Consider the following 11829-nt stretch of genomic DNA (forward strand, 5'->3'; position numbering starts at 1 on the left):
TAGCGAAGGCCAACTAAGTTGTTAGCGCAGTTGTGAACAGATTGTGCCTGCCAAGTTTACTGTTGTATTTAACCTTGCAATATCTGAGGCGACGTAGTGTTGGTGTGCTCCAGTTACAATCTGCAGTGTATTAAACTTGACTGTTGCCAGATTACATACCCCTGTTTGCATGCATAAACACTTACATCCTGCCTGTTAATAAAGCTTTCCCTTATTTTTGCAACCTCATCTTGCATAGCATAACTGAATCTTGCACAGCAGTGTGGTCGTTAGGCCTTTGTTACTGTTTTGCTCCTAAAAATCTAAATTTGAAATTTTGATTATTTTATTAGTATTTTGCAAATCTCTTTTGGCTTTCAACACTGCTTGAATCTTTCTTGGCATGCTTTTGATCAGATTCAAGCAAGTCTAGGCCACAATATGATTAAAGTTCTTTTCTACATGCACATCCAGCTGAAGTAGGCTCTGGGGTCGGCGGGCTCCCTCCACCCCCAGTTGCGATCTCTGCACTCACAATTGATACGAACACTTCGGGGCCTGGGGGTTACTCGTTTCTGGGCCAGCTCTGTTCTGCTCTGTGGATGTCACGGCAACAGGGCCCGGTTCCGTGACCCCAGTGGTGTCATTTTAACAAATGGCTGATGATGGTGAGGAAATATGTATAGGGGAGATGTCTTGATGCCACCTGTGGTATGCGGCAAGATAGGTGCCGCCGCTGCCGTTCAGTTCCCCTGGGGTCGGTGGTGATGCACCAGAATTGGAATTGCTCTCCACAGGTAGAGATGGGCCCCAGGGCTGTTGGGAATAGTAGTCTGTAATGGCAGGGCACAGGGCCGGAGGCGCAGGGAATAACCGGACGACACAGGGATGCAGTCACAAGGTTTTTACTCACAGTTCATAGTTCCAGGTTAGCATGTCCAGACAAATGCTGCCCTCAGGGTGCGGAGTCCTGCTATGATGGGCTCCAACCGATCCCGGATAGTTTAGAGGCACAACCCGTACACCCTTCTGTGTTCCTTTCCTGGTCGTCTTCCTGCGCTGACCTCTCCCGCCTGTTCTGCACCTGCACACACAGAGCCCCGAGCTGGTGTCCGTGGACCATGTTGGGTGGCTTGAAGCTCTATCCCTTTGGCCCTATGTGGTTACCATTTCACTGGTTGTGTGTGGATTTGGCTTCAGCACTTAAGTAACCTCAGCCTCCAATTAGCTAGCTGAGTCTTGAAGTTCTCCGCTAGTTGAGGGGCCAGTCCCCTTCTGCAGCCAAGTGCCTCCACTCCAATATGTCGTCTTTGGAACAAGGCCAAGGGAGTACGGTCGCTTCCCGTGGGCTCTAGGACAGATTCTGTTGTGTGCCTGGACCGAGCTGCTGCAGCTCCAGACCACAGGTCTTGACTCCTCCACTGCTCCTACTCGAATGGCTAACATTCTACAGTGTGCTCCTACTAACTAGACTCCACCCCCAGTGGCCGCCATAACCCTGGTCTGATGGAGTGTTGCCGATGAGAGTGTCTGTGTTTTGTGCATACCGGTTTGTATTCTCCTTCTTACTCGGGAATGGGATACTACACCTCTGGTTGAGGTGCAGTACCTATGTGGTGACTAAAGCCTCAGGGATGCCACACACTCATTATGCCCCTGGCTGCAGACCTCTTATCAAGGAGATTGGAGCAGTGGAGGAAAGAAGAATAATAAGTTGTTTTTTTTAAGTCAGTAAATACAGTGATTGAGGACTCTTGAGTGTGCATTATAATATATGGAGGACTATGGGATGTGCATAATATATGGAGGACTATGGCCTGCATTATAATATATGGAGGACTATGGGCTGCATTATAATATATGGAGGACTATGGGGTGTGCATTATACTATTTGGAGGACTATAGGGGTAATATATGGAAGACTATATGGGTGCATTATAATATATGGAGAACTATGGAGTTGCGTTATAATATATGGAGAACTATAGGGTGTCCATTATAATATATGGAGAACTATGGGGTGTATTATACTATTTGGAGGAATATGTGGTGCATTATAATAAATAGAGGACTATGTGGATGCATTGTAATATATGGAGGACTATGTGGGTGCATTGTAATATATGGAGGACTATGGTGGTGCATTATAATATATGGAGACCTACTAAGGGGTGCATTATAATATATGGAAGACTATAGGGCTGAATTATATGTGAAGGTACATTATTATATATGGAGGCCTATGGGGGGGTCATTATACTATATGAAGGATTGTGTGGTTCAATATTCTATATGGAGGACTATTGGGTACATTATAACATTATATCTAGGATTATGGGTTATGCATAATATTGCATGGAAGACTATTTGGGGCCAATTATGCTATACGGAAGCATATGTGGGGGCCAGTATAATATTTGAAGGGCCATGAGGAAACCTTTATACTTTATGGAGGTCTATTTGAGGGGGTCACAGTTGAGGGACTATACTGTGTATGTGGCGCCCCTGAGTACATCAGGGTGCCACAGGGTACTGCATCCTTACCCAGGGTGCAGGGCCTACCCCCCTTGGTTCCAGGTTCCTAAGAAATCGGTGTCACTACCATCAGCACCACAAATCCCAATCAACATCTCACATCATGACCTGTCAGATACACCAGTGGGTTGGTCTAGCTGAAAAAGCGCCACCCACCTAGGGGTCAGGCAGACTGGTGGGAGGGAGGAAGCAGGAGAGTAGTGAGAGCCCTCAAAGAGAGAGGAGCTGGGGAGAGTGAGCTCCTGGGGAGCTAGGCCATGGTAGGGTCGCAGACGGTGGTCTAGGACTAGAGGAGTCGGGGACCGGTGGCAGTGATATTGGAAAGGGTGCGATGGACATAGTCTAGGAGGACTGTCAGCACCAGCAAGCCCAAAAGAAACTGACCGGTACCGAGCACGATGGGGTAGAGGACCGTAGGACAGGAGCCGATTCAACGTCCTGGCAATTAACCTGCAGAGGAAGAAGACCTTCAGGGACTTTCCCACAGAGCTCAGAGATTGGGGGCATCAGCACAACGCGGGTGACAGGGTTTTCCCATCGAAAAGCAGCCCAAAGAAGTCCCAAGTGCCAGCCCTCAAGAGCACAGCTACACTTCACATAGTGAGCAGGGCTCTAACAGCTTCAAGCCACAGGGCCACAAACAGACAACTAAATTGTGTACGGAGTTAGGCTCTGGACTACCAAGTGACACTGATGGGAGCGTATACCTGGACGGGCTTCCTGCAGTGACTGTGATACACAGAGCCTTTGCTTTACTTGCAGCGTGTGTGTCTCCTTTGTAATCCTCATCCAGCACCACGACTACCCACAGTGAGTACCCTGATCCCCTCCACTCTGCGCTCCCAAACAAACAACCACCCATACCCCTGAGCCCGGGGAAATCCCTACCTGTGGAGGGACTAACAGGCTGCTTAACTCCATCTGCCCCCGTACTCCTTACAGCAGCGGCGGTACTCCCACAGGTGGCATCACGATTCGAACTTCTCCCCTGTAAATACCCCCTTTTCACGGATCAAAGTGTCCGCCAACCTGGGTCCGGACCCCTCGAGCCACCACAATCCCGGATCCGAGCAGCCCGACCAACACCGGGGCGGTACATGTACGGGTCACCATACTTTGTTTGCTGGTGTAGTTGAGGGGGGTACAGTAGGGTCATCATACTGTACATGTGGAGGGTACTGTGGGGGAATTCACTATGGGATATCATGTGTTTGTGGGGCACTTTTGTTGGAATCATACGTTAACCCTAGAATGCGCAACTATAGAAAACTACCATGGTTAACAAGTTAAATAGCAGGCCTGCGAGGCCCCAGGTATGCGTTCTAGGGTTAAGGGTGTAGTGAAAGAGAAATTTAGGAGCTTCAGAAGAAAATTACTTTGTAGGGGCTGTAAGGTTGTGAAATATGTTCTTATGTAACCCAAATGAATATTAGATTTTTGTTTTGTCGGAAAGGATTTTAAATGTATAGGATGTGCCAGATCTGTTATCTTTTCGTGATAAGTTTTTGTTTGTTTGTTTCCAGGGGACAGGGAAGGGAGAATTACAACGTCTACCATGGGGCACCATGATATTTATGTACACCCCTGCATTGAAGCCTGTCCCCTTCCCCAAACAATATTTTATATGATCAAATGATATATTTATCAGACCAAAGAAAACAATAAAACATCTATTAACCCAAACGGGAAATTTACATCTTATGTAAACCTATAATTGAAGTGATAATTAATGTATTAAATAAGCCAATTGTCTGGATACCCATTTGTTGACGATATATTGTCTCGTTCCCCAATGATTACCTACCATAATATAGTTCCCTTGCCACATCTGATCCATAGAGATATTTAGCACATATAGAAGAACTCGATGTGAAGGACAAATTTACGATGCTTGCAGCTGCATGTGATGAGACATTGTCCTCCTTCCTTATTTCAAATCTGTACATCAAATTGGGCAATTAACCATCATCTAGTTACAAAATCCCCTATGTAAATGATAGACAAATAAATGTATTTTTCAGGTTTGTATCAATATTCTCTTTTAGGATCTTTATCAAGTGTTCAGTACTTTACTATGAAATAGTTTTAATAATTTGTTCCAGTGCGGTTATGTGCAGATAAGGAATATATCATGTATATTATGTATAAACGAGCCAAACTGGGACATCGCCCTCACTTTTCAAAATGGATCATCAGAAAAAAATGCAGCATTGGACCCTAGTGGGCCCAAGGTAAAAGCTACAAATACGGTCTCCACTTTGATGCTCTTACTTCACACTAGCAACGCTAAGTGGTATTTAGATCTTGGATGGTTATCTTGGACATGAGTTTCACTCACGTCTCCAAAGTATGAGTCAAACTAACTCTCACAGTGTACAGGCAAAGCAATCATCTTCTGAATATGGGTATGTTGGCAACACAAAAGTGGCTGTGCCAGAACCCAGCGTTCATTTGTGATTGTGCCTTCTTTGGTCAATGATAAAGATCAGGGTCTTTGCTCTTGGTTGAGCCATAGTACAAGAATTTTAGTCCCTTAGTGAATGGCCAATATTGGGCCATTGTAAACAAGCTGTTTAATGGACAATTTTAATTGTTGATCGAGTCATGAATTTTCATTATTGTCAGTCCACATAATTATAAGATTGATTTTTGTAGAGCACGTTGTATTTTTTGACAGTACTGTTTTGGGTTAAAAACATAGTACTGTAGAATTTTGCTTAACTTTTTAGACAGCATGAAGGGGATAAATAGCAATTCTGACATTCTTTTTGATAGTTTTGTTCTTACTATGATTACTGATCAAGTTATTCTCTTAGTCAATAAAATTACTATGATATTAAATTCATATATATATATATATATATATATATATATATATATATATAATGTATATATATATATGTATATATATAGTACAGACCAAAAGTTTGGACACACCTCATTCAAAGAGTTTTCTTTATTTTTGTGACTGAAAATTGTAGATTCACATTGAAGGCATCAAAACTATGAATTACGGTAACACATGTGGAATGAAATACTTAACAAAAAAGTGTGAAACAACTGAAAATATGTCTTATATTCTATTGTCTTCAAAGTAGCCACCTTTTGCTTTGATTACTGCTTTGCACATTCTTGGCATTCTCTTGATGAGCTTCAAGAGGTAGTCACCGGAAATGGTCTTCCAACAGTCTTGAAGGAGTTTCCAGAGATGCTTAGTACTTGTTGGCCCTTTTACCTTCACTCTGCGGTCCAGGTCACCCCCAACCCATCTCGATTGGGTTCAGGAGGATTGTGGAGGCCAGGTCATCTGGTGTAGCACCCCATCACTCTCCTTCTTAGTCAAATAGCCCTTACACAGCCTGGAGGTGTGTTTGGGTCACTGTCCTTTTGAAAAATAAATGATGGTCCAACTAAACGCAAACCGGATGGAATAGCATGCTGCTGCAAGATGCCGTGGTAGCCATGCTGGTTCAGTATGCCTAAAATATTGAATAAATCCCCAATAGTGTCACCAGAAAAGCACTCCCACACCATCACACCTCTTCCTCCATGCTTCACGGTGGAAACCAGGCATGTAGAGTCCATCTGTTCACCTTTGTTGCATTGCACAAAGACACGGTGGTTGGATCTCTCTTCTGCTTGTTGCCTGTCCTTAGCAGTGGTTTCCTAGCAGCTATTTTACCATGAAGGCCTGCTGCACAAAGTCTCCTCTTAACAGTTGTTTTAGAGATGTGTCTGCTGCTAGAACTCTGTGTGGCATTGACCTGGTCTCTAATCTGAGCTGCTGTTAGCTTGCGATTTCTGAGGCTGGTGACTCAGATAGACTTATCCTCCGCAGCAGAGGTGACTCTTGGTCTTCCTTTCCTGGGGCAGTCCTCATGTGAGCCAGTTTTTTTTGTAGCGTTTGATAGATTTTGCCACTGCACTTGGAGACACTTTCAAAGTTTTCCCAATTTTCCAGACTGACTGACCTTCATTTCTTAAAGTAATGATGGCCACTCATAGTTCCATAGTTTCATAGTTTTTAAGGTTGAAGGGAGACTCTAAGTCCATCTAGTTCAACCCGTAGCCTAACATGTTGATCTAGAGGAAGGCAAAAAAACCCCAATGTGTCAAATAAGCTCCAATGGGGAAAAAAATTCCTTCCTGACTCCACATACGGCAATCAGACTAGTTCCCTGGATCAACACCCTGTCATAAAATCTAATATACATAACTGGTAATATTATATTTTTTAAGAAAGGCGTCCAGGCTCTGCTTAAATGTTAGTAGTGAATCACTCATTACAACACCATGCGGCAGAGAGTTCCATAGTCTCACTGCTCGTACAGTAAAGAATCCTCGTCTGTGATTATGATTAAACCTTCTTTCCTCAAGACGTAGCGGATGCTCCCGTGTTCCAGTCGCACGCGTAGGTGTAAAGAGATCTTTGGAAAGGTCTCTGTACTGTCCCCTCATATGTTTATACATTGTGATTAGATCCCCCCTAAGGCTTTGTTTTTCCAAACTAAATAACCCCAAGTTTAATAACCTGTCTTGGTGTTGCAGCCCACCCATTCCTCTAATAATCTAGGTCGCTCTTCTATCTACCTGTAAGATTATGCTATGTATAACCTTCTATGCTTTTGCTATCAAGAAAAGCATCCATTCCTCTCTTAAATTCATTCAGTGAGTTGGCCATCACCACTTCCTCAGGAAGAGCGTTCCAGAGCCTCACTGCTCTTATCGTGAAGAACCCTCTTCTATGCTGATGTAGGAATTTTCTTTCCTCCAATCGAAGAGAATGCCCCCTTGTTCTTGTCATAGTCCTTGGTACAAACAGATCATGGGAGAGATCTCTATATGGCCCTCTGATATATTTGTACATATTTATTAGGTCTCTTTTCTAGAGTAAATAGACCTAATTTTGATAACCTTTCCGTGTACTGTAATGCACCCACTCCATTTATTATTTTAGTAGCCCGCCTCTGAACCCTTTCAAGTTCAGTAATGTCTTTCTTGAGCACCGGTGCCCAAAATTGCACACAATACTCCAAGTGTGGTCTGACGAGTGACTCGTTTTTCTTTATTTAGAATTTGTATTATGGCAAGAAAAAAGCAGCTAACAGTCTATTCAGTAGGACTATCATCTCTGTATCCACCAGACTTCTGCACAACACAACTGATGGTCCCAACCCCATTTATAAGGCAAGAAATCCCGCTTATTAAAACTGACAGGGCACACCTGTGCAGGTAAAACCATTTCCGGTGAATACTTCTTGAAGCTCATCAAGAAAATGCCAAGAGTGTGCAAACTGCAAAGCAGTAATCAAAGCAAAAGGTGGCTACTTTGAAGAACTTAGAATATAAGACATATTTTCAGTTGTTTCACACTTTTTTGTTAAGTATTTAATTCCACATGTGTTAATTCATACTTTTGATGCCTTCAATGTGAATCTACAATTTTCAGAGTCATGAAAATAAAGAAAACTCTTTGAATGAGAAGGTGTGTCCAAACTTTTGGTCTATATATGTAGTGTTTTACTATTTCTGGACAACAAAGAACCCTTTTCTTTAAAAAAGCAAACTTGTTTCCCTTAAATCACTTCCCTTACAGCAGCACAACAGATGGGGATATTCTCTGCACTGTGGGCTGATAGGAAAGGTGGTTGTTTTAATTGACAGGTGAACAATGCATAAGCTGCCCCGATCTCCACCCTCTTAGTTTTCTCTATCCCGCTGAGTTCAATAGATCAGGTAGTAAGAGCAGACTGACTAAAGGCCGCTTTACACGCAACGACATATCTAATGATATGCCGTCAGGGTCACGGAACTCATGACGCACATCCGGCATCGTTAGCAACGTCGTTGCGTGTGACACCTACGAGCAACCGCTAACGATCAGAAATACTCATGTTCATTTTCCAAATGTCGTTGCTCGTGCTGGACGCAGGTTGTTCATGGTTCCTGAGGCAGCACACATCGCTACGTGTGACACCCCGGGAACGATGAACAACAGCGTTTCTGCGTCCTCCAGCAACAAGGTGGGTGTTTCATTAATGTGGCTGCTCTCCGCCCCTCCGCTTCTATTGATGGGCCGCTGTATGACGTCGCTGTGATGCCGCACGAACCTCCCTCTTAAAAAAGAGGTTGTTTGCCGGCCACAACGATGTCGTTAGGAAGGTAAGTCCGTTTAACGCGTCCTAACAATATTGTTTGCCACAGGCAGCGATTTGCCTGTGACGCACAAACGACAGGGCAGGTGCAATCGCTAGCGACATCGCTAGCGATGTCGCAGCGTGTAAAGCAGCCTTAAAGCCACGTGCACACATTGAATATTTGGTGAGGTTTTTCACATCAGTATTTGTAAGTCAAAACTAACAGTGGGACAATCAGAGGAAAAGTATAATAGAAACATGTCACCGCTTCTGGATTTATTACCCACTCCTGGTTTTGGCTACAAATAATGAGGTAAAAACTTCCAGATACTCAACATGTGCACATGACCTTACAAATACTGAGGTAAAAACTCACCAAATACTGAATATATGTACGTGGCCTTACAAATTCTTGTCTTTTGCAAATCCTTACTGGACTCTAAAATGTCCAACTTTCAACTTTATTATCCTGAAGATAATTTACCTAACTTTCTGCCTTGTTAATCCATTGATTTAAGACACACAGGTGTTACATACCAACAACTGCTCCTGAATTTTCTAGTGTTAAGGATTTTTATCCTCTAGTGGGTAAAGTCACACCTCTCATAGCTATAATTCTGTTTTGGATAGCTTGAATGGGTTTTTTCCATTAATTCATACAAATAAATTTATGGAACCTGAACTTGTCAACTTATAGATGAAGCTCATACTGCTCCATTGATGAGAAAGAGATGGTCTCATAGTGATAAATTACTAAAGTTTGCAGGCTTCTTTTTGAGGAACTAAGGGTGACTTTCGGTTTCATGTGTTGCTTAGCTTAGCTAAACTTCTGTAAAGAGGACAGATGAGCTTCACGCTCTGGGTTATTCAAAACCTTCTGTTCAGAATAAAGCCTGCTTTACACATTACGATTAAGCATACGATATTGTATGCAATCGTAACCGCCCCCATCGTATGTGCGGCATGTTCAGTTTGTTGAACGTGTTGCACAAACGATTATTTGCTGTCACACGTACTTACCCTTCCATATGACCTCGATGTGGGCGGCGAACGTCCACTTCCTGGAGTGGGAGGGACGTTCGGCGTCACATCGACGTCACATGGCAGCCGGCCAATAGAAGCGGAGGGGCGGAGATGTAAACATGTAAACATCCCGCCCACCTCCTTCCTTCCGCATTGCCGGCGGGAGCCACGGGACGCAGGTAAGATCTGTTCATCGTTCCCGGGGTGTCACACACTGCGATATGTGGTACCTCAGGAACATTGAACAACCTCACGTTCAATTTTTAGCAATTGAACGACGTGCATGCGATGAACGTTTTAACGTTCAATCACAATCGCTCGTAGCTGTCACACGCTACAATATAACTTACGATGCCGGATGTACGGCACTTACGACGTGACCCCACCGACACATCGGCTACTATATTGTAGCGTGTAAAGCCCGCTTAAGTCATGCTGACATTTTACCATTATTTAATCCTAAAATTTCCTTATGTTTTCAATAATAATCATGTTTGTTCTCTTTCCCTACTTTCCAATCAGACAACTTGTATCAAGATCACTCTTAGTGGAATTCTGGCTATGGCAATACCCTTGTACTATCTAGGACCACTAAGTTGGTAGAAAACATATTTCTACCAAAAATATAAATATCATTCTCCCTTTCTTACTGCTGTTGGTAAAATGGTTCATTTCAGTTACTTCAGTTCACATCTCAGTAGCTGCAGCATTGGAGAGTACATTCTGTGTGCTTGACAAGCATTTCAGAAGAATGTCAAGACCCACACAACAGAATTCTGAAAAACACACTCGTCTGTGAAACAAGACAAAGGAGGCAAAAAGGATCATTTAGATATATTACAAAGTGGCAAATTTTAGAGTGTGAGACTTACCTCTGTTGTTGTCGATGCACAGCCTCTTTCACAAGTCCATGCATTTAACGCACTTGTGTGACGGTCCTTGGGGCAGGTTAGTATGTTTGTCCCTGTGTCCATATGCATGTTCTCCATGTGCTATCCGTGTGACATCCGGATAACACATAGACAGCATGAACTTGTCTACTTCCCCGTCTCCAGTTCTGCTGTCACGCTTGCTTCTGGGTCTGCGGTCAGTGCAGTGAATATTTATGAGCATAATGAGCAGGCTCGGAAGCAAGTGAGACAGCAGAACAAAAGGCAGGCTAGTATAATTTTTTTTTTTTTTAAGTGTCATGTGTCAATCATATCAGTGTGCGGGTCCGTGTGACACCTGTGCTGCAAACAGAAAATGGATATCTCCATGTGGAGCACATAGACACGTGTGTGCTCCACATGAACACACGGTCCATATGAAAATATGGACATATGCACAAACCCATTTCATTTAATGGGTCTACGGGTGTTTGTGTCTCCAGTACGTGTGGAAACGGACACCACACGGACGTGTGAAGGAGGCCTATGAAGCAGTTTCAACACAAGTAGCAATTTGTTGTCTTTCTATGTTTTCTACAATCACTGATTTAGCAACGTAACTATTTCGATGTTTTTCCAGGTTCACAAGATAAGTTATAAAATAAAATGAAGTAATTAACTAATCATTTAAAATGTTGTCATTGACTTTGACCAACGAGAAGACCAAGCAATTACGATGGTTGATGAGGCCCATTTACAAAAAGACTGAGAATTCCTGATCTTTCCTAAAATACAGAATGAACACATTGGTTTATAATTATTTGATTCAACTGTTAAAATGCAGTTGAAAATGGGAAATTCTTTACACCACAGTCTTTCTAAAGGGGTTTATATGTTTTTTTTATTTTATTTTTCAACACCATACTTTAACAGTGTCCTGTCCACTTTTAAAGGATTACTTCTTTTTTGTCTGGTAATCTACCCAGTTAAATAGGAAAGTCCTACTTTATTTTAAGCTATTGACATAATCTGATTTTATCCTTTTAATATTGTCTGCCCCTTGAATAATTTGTAGGCCATTTCTACAGTTCTCACCATTTTTACCTGCTTCTTTCATTTGCTTGATGCTCATTTCCATGTTATTGTTGATGGTATCCAGCCATCATCGGACCTTTATTCACCCATTTCCTTTTACCACTGATCATTCCTAATAGCATCTCCTTTTCAAAATAATTTTCCCTCATCACATGTCCAAAATAGAGCAGTTTCTCTATGGTGAACTTGAC

General features: G+C 42.8%; 1 protein-coding gene across 2 annotated transcripts in view; it reads right to left on the bottom strand.

Moving 5' to 3' along the window:
* The window catches only part of LOC142310094 (olfactory receptor 11L1-like), a 183600-nt gene that overhangs the window by 71159 nt on the left and 100612 nt on the right, over nucleotides 1–11829 (bottom strand). The window lies entirely within an intron of this gene.

The sequence above is a fragment of the Anomaloglossus baeobatrachus genome, chromosome 5 (genome assembly GCF_048569485.1).
Source record: "Anomaloglossus baeobatrachus isolate aAnoBae1 chromosome 5, aAnoBae1.hap1, whole genome shotgun sequence".
In the NCBI taxonomy this organism is placed as follows: Eukaryota; Metazoa; Chordata; class Amphibia; order Anura; family Aromobatidae; genus Anomaloglossus; species Anomaloglossus baeobatrachus.